Source organism: Leptodactylus fuscus, unplaced genomic scaffold, assembly GCF_031893055.1.
Source record: "Leptodactylus fuscus isolate aLepFus1 unplaced genomic scaffold, aLepFus1.hap2 HAP2_SCAFFOLD_98, whole genome shotgun sequence".
NCBI classification, from domain to species: Eukaryota; Metazoa; Chordata; class Amphibia; order Anura; family Leptodactylidae; genus Leptodactylus; species Leptodactylus fuscus.
In genome coordinates, this window is record NW_027441034.1 from 294,852 (window position 1) to 304,775 (window position 9,924).

A 9,924-nucleotide genomic window follows, 5' to 3' on the forward strand; every position below is an offset into this window, starting at 1 on the left:
ATTGTCCCTGTCCAAACACACAGACATCCTCACATCAGTAAAGGGGTCACTGCCCCCCACAATATTAGCCCACTCCTCTCCTAGAATATGCCGGGGACCCTACTGCTCCCATTATGTAACGCTCAGCCATGACATTGTCCCTGTCCAAACACACAGACCTCCTGACATCAGTAAAGGGGTCACTGCCCCCCACAATATCAGCCCACTCCTCTCCTAGAATATGCCGGGGACCCTACTGCTCCCATTATGTAACGCTCAGCCATGACATTGTCCCTGTCTAAACACACAGGCATCCTGATTTCAGTAAAGGGGTCACTGCCCCCCACAATATCAGGCCACTCCTCTCCTAGAATATGCCGGGGACCCTACTGCTCCCATTATGTAACGCTCAGCCATGACATTGTCCCTGTCCAAACACACAGACATCCTCACATCAGTAAAGGGGTCACTGCCCCCCACAATATCAGGCCACTCCTCTCCTAGAATATGGCGGGGACCCTACTGCTCCCATTATGTAACACTCAGCCATGACATTGTCCCTGTCCAAACACACAGACATCCTCACATCAGTAAAGGGGTCATTTACCCCCACAATATCAGCCCACTCCTCTCTTAGAATATGTTCTGCTGCCGGGGACCCTACTGCTCCCATTATGTAACGCTCAGCCATAACATTGTCCCTGTCCAAACACACAGACATCCTCACATCAGTAAAGGGGTCACTGCCCCCCACAATATTAGCCCACTCCTCTCCTAGAATTTGCCAGGGACCCCACTGCTCCCATTATGTAACGCTCAGCCATGACATTGTCCCTGTCCAAACACACAGACATCCTCACATCAGTAAAGGGGTCACTGCCCCCCACAATATCAGCCCACTCCTCTCCTAGAATATGCCGGGGACCCTACTGCTCCCATTATGTAACGCTCAGCCATGACATTGTCCCTGTCTAAACACACAGGCATCCTGATATCAGTAAAGGGGTCACTGCCCCCCACAATATCAGGCCACTCCTCTCCTAGAATATGCCGGGGACCCTACTGCTCCCATTATGTAACGCTCAGCCATGACATTGTCCCTGTCCAAACACACAGACATCCTCACATCAGTAAAGGGGTCACTGCCCCCCATAATATCAGCCCACTCCTCTCCTAGAATATGCCGGGGACCCTACTGCTCCCATTATGTAATGCTCAGCCATGACATTGTCCCTGTCCAAACACACAGACATCCTCACATCAGTAAAGGGGTCACTTCCCCCCACAATATCAGGCCACTCCTCTCCTAGAATATGGCGGGGACCCTACTGCACTCATTATGTAACGGTCAGCCATGACATTGTCCCTGTCCAAACACACAGACATCCTGACATCAGTAAAGGGGTCACTGCCCCCCACAATATCATCCCACTCCTCCTCTGATGCTCCTCCGCACTCCTTCATTCCCATCATCTGGCTATAGGGTGCTCGATATATATATATACAGGACAATATTTGGGGTATATTGAGCATAATTTGGGCCCGGGCCTAGAGGAGGGCTCAGTAATATCTGTCAGGATGATGGGAGTTGTAGTCGTGTAATTTGTCTATGACAAGGTCGGAATAGTCAGAAACAATGATTTATTAATGAACATTTACAAACAGAGGTTATCATATGTTGTGTATTCAAGTTCACAAGCCTGGTCCTGAATGATCCCCACATTCTGCTGCGCCCCGACATTGTGTGTCACCGTCAGAGCGTTCACAAGGAACCACTTTTTGGGGTTACAATATCAGGAGATCCCAAATCGGATGTAACCTTGTTTCCATATCCCACAGGTTGATGGCTGTAAACAATATGGCAGCCTGAAGTATTTACATCTCAGAGACAGCGCCACTCTTGTCTGGAGGTTGTGCCTGGTATTACAACTGCAACTGAATAAAGCTCAGCTGCAATACCAGGCACAGCCTATAGGTGAGAGTGGCGCTGTCTCTGATAATACAGAAAATTCAGGTGTTTAGAATAGTTTTGGAACAATCCCTTTAATGCATCCTATAGAATTTGTGTATCCTTGTATGGTAAGTGTTAAGTCTGAATATTCCAGTTATGGAAATTCACAATCTGCACTTTTTGGGACTTTGTGCCTTACCCCACTGCTGCTTTACCCACCAACCATGTCATGTACTCATGAAATCGGGGATTGGTGCGCGCCATGGCAGGCCAACCCCAGAGATTCATCCAATCATATCTGACAGATTTCGGATAACTAAGTCTCGGTGCCAGTCGCACTGTCTATTAGTAAATCTGCCCGAGCGTACGTTGAGCTTTTTATAATTTCCCACACAGTGACCTGTAATATTTGACCACAGTGAAAATAAAAATGTGAAAAACCTTTAAAAACCTATCCGTACACAGACCGAGGCAAGGTGCCGTATGTTTCTTTCAGTTGGCCTTTGTCTATTTAGAGACCGCACTCACTTCTGTCGTCACTTGTCAAGTTTAGAAATTATTGAGAAAAAAATTACATCATGTCGTGCAAATTTTTGAAAAGTCTTCAATTCTCTGAGTTCAAAATGGCCGCCTTCACAGTATAGAGGCTGCAGGGCTGGGTGACCTCATTATTAGGCTATTAGAACAAGTCTAACTATATCTTACAATACTTGATGGGAACAGGAGAGGTCTCCAGCTTGGGACGCCCCTTCTGTGGCCTCACTGGGGCAAGAGACTGCGGGGTTATTAGATGTGGACTATATTATTGCCCTCTACTGGTTGTGTGATGTCATTGCGGCTAATGGAGGGTGACCACCTGACCCAACTCTATACCAAAATCAACTTGCCCTTTCAGAAAGGCAGATATTCTGAGGTGTCGGGAGTAACGCTGTCCCTTAAAAACATGGCGAGACAATTTTTGAAGCTTGATAAAGCGGCCCTATAGGATGGGATATGAGAACAAGGTTTTACAATAGTTTTTGTGCTTATGGCACCATCTTTGGAAGGTCGTTCTTCAGATGTCACTTCGCACCAGTCCGTTCCGGATAGGTCCGGATTATTATGTAAACAGGCCCCGCCCCTGAGGTTCTGGTGATGGTCCTAGAGAAGGACACGCACTCCACTGGCCCCTGAGCAGGTTTCACGGGGATGAAGGGCTGACCACGGCGGCTGGGAAAGGAAAGGCTAAAAGGAGATGAAGACGCGAGACACCTGTTCAATAAAAAGGTAGAAAAAAATTATTAGATTGTGACACTAAAGGGAAAAATTTTTGCATTTTTCACACGATTATTTTCCTGAGAGTGTCTAACCTGTTCTGGTATTTGGACATACTTGAACGTTGCCTATCTCTCAGAGATTCTGAGCTTATACCAGGGGACTGACTTCAAGGACTGGTCGGAGACATGCCGATAGGGTGACAACATGACGCTCCGCCTCAACCAATGTATTCTGATAGGGCGGGGACAGAACCCTAGCTTAAAGCAACAACTCCAGCTTATGTCTATGACTAGAACATCGAGAAGCCCCCTCCCCCCCCCCCCCCCCCGTAACATCATTGACTGCCCCCCCCCCCCCCATGAGGGTACAACTAAAGGTATTAATGAGGCCACCTGCACCGGCCCATAGTAATGTCCATACGTTGCGATCTCTAACAATAGCCACGATATTATATTTCTATGGCAATACAATGGTGGAGTAAACCCTGACAAAAAATTTTTTAAAAAATTTAGCCAAAAAATGTTTGGTAGAAAAAAATAAAATTAAGAAAATCCTAGAAAAAAAATGACAAATATTATGTATCACTAAAAGTGTTGTCGGTCAATAGAAAATGTCACAAGGCCCAGAATGTGCCCAGTGGTCGTGGGGTACAAAGCACCTTCAGAAGGGGCCGCCTCTATAATACCTGCAGCTGCCCCCCCCATAGAGTCTCCTCGCTGGTAAGATCTACACCCAGAACAAACGGTGCGAATGGAAAAAACTAATCAAAGAGAAGCGCCGATCAGATCTGCAATCAAATATTCCAGAAATAAAAATATAAAACCAACATAAAAATACAACTAAACTGCAAAGTCCAAGAGGGCCCGAGGAAACACCTGCCGATACCAGGACGGGAAAAGTGTCACTAAGTATTTCTATGTCCTTACTAGAATTTATTTTATGTAACAAATTAATTGAACATACGAGCCGCAATTCTTCGTAATTCCCTTCTTTCTACCCACAATTCCAAAAATTTTAAAAAGTCATACTCTGCGATCCCCGCTGCTCCGATTCCAACATGTCCTGGGTATCCCAAAATATGCATCGAATTCCACTTAGGAACCAAAATGTATAACAGGAGAAATATAATGTAAAAAAATATAATAAAACATTACCAAAGATATAACTCCAGAGCTGCGCTCACTATTCTGCTGGTACAGTCACTGTGTACATACATTACTTATCCTGTATCATACTGCAAAGCTGCGCTCACTATTCTGCTGGTACAGTCACTGTGTACATACATTACATTACTTATCCTGTATTATACTCCAGAGCTGCGCTCACTATTCTGCTGGTACAGTCACTGTGTACATACATTACATTACTTATCCTGTATTATACTGCAGAGCTGCGCTCACTATTCTGCTGGTACAGTCACTGTGTACATACATTACATTACTTATCCTGTATTATACTCCAGAGCTGCGCTCACTATTCTGCTGGTACAGTCACTGTGTACATACATTACATTACTTATCCTGTATTATACTCCAGAGCTGCGCTCACTATTCTGCTGGTACAGTCACTGTGTACATACATTACATTACTTATCCTGTATTATACTCCAGAGCTGCGCTCACTATTCTGCTGGTACAGTCACTGTGTACATACATTACACTACTTATCCTGTATTATACTCTAGAGCTGCGCTCACTATTCTGCTGGTACAGTCACTGTGTACATACATTACATTACTTATCCTGTATTATACTCCAGAGCTGCGCTCACTATTCTGCTGGTACAGTCACTGTGTACATACAATATATTACTTATCCTGTATTATACCCCAGAGCTGCGCTCACTATTCTGCTGGTACAGTCACTGTGTACATACATTACTTACTTATCCTGTATCATACTCCAGAGCTGCGCTCACTATTCTGCTGGTACAGTCACTGTGTACATACAATATATTACTTATCCTGTATTATACCCCAGAGCTGCGCTCACTATTCTGCTGGTACAGTCACTGTGTACATACATTACATTACTTATCCTGTATTATACTTCAGAGCTGCGCTCACTATTCTGCTGGTACAGTCACTGTGTACATACATTACATTACTTACCCTGTATTATACTCCAGAGCTGCACTCACTATTCTGCTGGTACAGTCACTGTGTACATACATTACTTATCCTGTATTATACTCCAGAGCTGCGCTCACTATTCTGCTGGTACAGTCACTGTGTACATACATTACATTACTTATCCTGTATTATACCCCAGAGCTGCGCTCACTATTCTGCTGGTACAGTCACTGTGTACATACATTACATTACTTATCCTGTATTATACTCCAGAGCTGCGCTCACTATTCTGCTGGTACAGTCACTGTGTACATACATTACATTACTTATTCTGTATTATACTCCAGAGCTGCGCTCACTATTCTGCTGGTACAGTCACTGTGTACATACATTACATTACTTATCCTGTATTATACTCCAGAGCTGCGCTCACTATTCTGCTGGTACAGTCACTGTGTACATACATTACATTACTTATTCTGTATTATACTGCAGAGCTGCGCTCACTATTCTGCTGGTGCAGTCACTGTGTACATACATTACATTACTTATCCTGTATTATACTCCAGAGCTGCGCTCACTATTCTGCTGGTGCAGTCACTGTGTATATACATTACATTACTTATCCTGTACTATACTCCAGAGCTGCGCTCACTATTCTGCTGGTGCAGTCACTGTGTACATACATTACATTACTTATCCTGTATTATACTCCAGAGCTGCGCTCACTATTCTGCTGGTACAGTCACTGTGTACATACATTACATTACTTATCCTGTATTATACTCCAGAGCTGCGCTCACTATTCTGCTGGTACAGTCACTGTGTACATACATTACATTACTTATCCTGTATTATACTCCAGAGCTGCGCTCACTATTCTGCTGGTACAGTCACTGTGTACATACATTACACTACTTATCCTGTATTATACTCTAGAGCTGCGCTCACTATTCTGCTGGTACAGTCACTGTGTACATACATTACATTACTTACTTATCCTGTATCATACTCCAGAGCTGCGCTCACTATTCTGCTGGTACAGTCACTGTGTACATACAATATATTACTTATCCTGTATTATACCCCAGAGCTGCGCTCACTATTCTGCTGGTACAGTCACTGTGTACATACATTACATTACTTATCCTGTATTATACTTCAGAGCTGCGCTCACTATTCTGCTGGTACAGTCACTGTGTACATACATTACATTACTTACCCTGTATTATACTCCAGAGCTGCACTCACTATTCTGCTGGTACAGTCACTGTGTACATACATTACTTATCCTGTATTATACTCCAGAGCTGCGCTCACTATTCTGCTGGTACAGTCACTGTGTACATACATTACATTACTTATCCTGTATTATACCCCAGAGCTGCGCTCACTATTCTGCTGGTACAGTCACTGTGTACATACATTACATTACTTATCCTGTATTATACTCCAGAGCTGCGCTCACTATTCTGCTGGTACAGTCACTGTGTACATACATTACATTACTTATTCTGTATTATACTCCAGAGCTGCGCTCACTATTCTGCTGGTACAGTCACTGTGTACATACATTACATTACTTATCCTGTATTATACTCCAGAGCTGCGCTCACTATTCTGCTGGTGCAGTCACTGTGTATATACATTACATTACTTATCCTGTACTATACTCCAGAGCTGCGCTCACTATTCTGCTGGTGCAGTCACTGTGTACATACATTACATTACTTATCCTGTATTATACTCCAGAGCTGCGCTCACTATTCTGCTGGTACAGTCACTGTGTACATACATTACATTACTTATCCTGTATTATACTCCAGAGCTGCGCTCACTATTCTGCTGGTGCAGTCACTGTGTACATACATTACATTACTTATCCTGTATTATACTCCAGAGCTGCGCTCAATATTCTGCTGGTACAGTCACTGTGTACATACATTACATTACTTATCCTGTATTATACTCCAGAGCTGCGCTCAATATTCTGCTGGTACAGTCACTGTGTACATACATTACATTACTTATCCTGTATTATACTCCAGAGCTGCGCTCACTATTCTGCTGGTACAGTCACTGTGTACATACATTACATTACTTATCCTGTATTATACTCCAGAGCTGCGCTCACTATTCTGCTGGTACAGTCACTGTGTACATACATTACATTACTTATCCTGTATTATACTTCAGAGCTGCACTCACTATTCTGCTGGTACAGTCACTGTGTACATACATTACATTACTTATCCTGTATTATACTCCAGAGCTGCGCTCACTATTCTGCTGGTGCAGTCACTGTGTACATACATTACATTACTTATCCTGTATTATACTCCAGAGCTGCGCTCACTATTCTGCTGGTACAGTCACTGTGTACATACATTACATTACTTATCCCGTATTATACTCCAGAGCGGCGCTCACTATTCTGCTGGTACAGTCACTGTGTACATACATTACATTACTTATCCTGTATTATACTCCAGAGCTGCGCTCACTATTCTGCTGGTACAGTCACTGTGTACATACATTACATTACTTATCTTGTATTATACTCCAGAGCTGCGCTCACTATTCTGCTGGTCACTGTGTACATACATTACATTACTTATACTGTATTATACTCCAGAGCTGCGCTCGCTATTCTGCTGGTGCAGTCACTGTGTACATACATTACATTACTTATCCTGTATTATACTCCAGAGCTGCACTCACTATTCTGCTGGTGCAGTCACTGTGTACATACATTACATTACTTATCCTGTAATATACTCCAGAGCTGCGCTCACTATTCTGCTGGTGCAGTCACTGTGTACATACATTACATTACTTATCCTGTATTATACTCCAGAGCTGCGCTCAATATTCTGCTGGTACAGTCACTGTGTACATACATTACATTACTTATCCTGTATTATACTCCAGAGCTGCGCTCACTATTCTGCTGGTGCAGTCACTGTGTACATACATTACATTACTTATCCTGTCTTATACTCCAGAGCTGCGCTCACTATTCTGCTGGTACAGTCACTGTGTACATACATTACATTACTTATCCTGTATTATACTCCAGAGCTGCGCTCACTATTCTGCTGGTACAGTCACTGTGTACATACATTACATTACTTATCCTGTATTATACTCCAGAGCTGCGCTCACCATTCTGCCGGTGCAGTCACTGTGTACATACATTACATTACTTATCCTGTATTATACTCCAGAGCTGCGCTCACCATTCTGCTGGTACAGTCACTGTGTACATACATTACATTACTTATCCTGTATTATACTCCAGAGCTGCGCTCACTATTCTGCTGGCTCTGATATAGGGACATGGTGCGGGGCTGTGTAGAGATTGGACTCCATTGCTCTGAGGTTCAGCTGCTTTTAGGAATTTATTGCCCATCCCCCCCTGAGCAGTTCAGTGGTGATGAAACCATTTGCTGCGTTCAGCAGATCAGTTCGGGTCGGGCCTTTATGTTTTTAGAGGGGATTTAATGGATTTGAGGCAACAAAAACTCAGACATGTAAGTGCGGATCCTCAGACTGGATTATTTTGTAAGGAATTATTTATAAAACTTCATTAAAATACAAAAAGATGGAAATATAAAAGGCAATTAAACAAAAATTCTCAAAAATATTAGTTTGAAAATACAGATGAGTAACTTCTACTCTGCCCATGATTGATATTGTGTATAGGCCATCAGTATCCCAATCACAGGAGGTCTGGGGCACCCCTTTAAGGAGATTGTCTCTTAAAGACAACCCTTCTCCATAGACAGAGGCCTCGATTAGCAGCTGATTCTCATCATTTTGGTTGATCCTCAACCCAACCCCTACTTGCTCTTAAAGGGGTTTTCTTACAAACATTTCCCTATTTTGCAAACCTAAATCATTTAAAATTTTGCAAAGTTTTAAAGATTTTTTGACCCTCTGAGCGGTGAAATTTTTAAAGGTCTTTTCTACAAATTTAAATATGGTTATGGGGAAATCCATGTCAATGGGACTTGTCACCAGACTGAAGCCACCAACTGGCCCCGCTAGTTCTATCTATCTCCCTCCTAATATGTGTTAGAACTAGAGTTGAGCGATTGGGATCGGAAAAGATCGGATTCCAATTGGCGATTGAGTAAATTTCACGATCACGATCAGAATTCCGACCCAATCTTTTCCAGCGGGATCGAGGTCGGAGGTTATCTTAAGATCGGCTCAAACCTAAAAGTGACTTTTCCCATAGAGAAGCATTGACTGGGGTTGAGGACCAGAAAAGATCGAATTCCGATCAGCGATCAAACAAATTTCACGATCGGGATCGGCTGGAAAATGATCGGAAATCGGATTTTAAAATCGATCTTGAAATCTCAAGATCGGCTCAACCCCAGTTGGAACTTTTAAGTGAACAGAGAAGATTCTGGGACTCCTCTTTCCCGGCTCATCTTGTCCTATCGTTGGCGTCACCTGGACATGTCCTCGGCGTTGCGGCAGGTAAGTCTCAGGCGCCTCTCCAGTAACCTCTTTGTGGTTTTGAGCTCCCAAACAAGGCGGTTCTGATTATTGGGGCCCCGTATGGTGTTTAGGTCAAATTTTTGTAGCAATTTTTCATCACATTACTTCTAACTTGTTTGTAAACCAAAAAATTATCTTTATGAAATAACAAAAA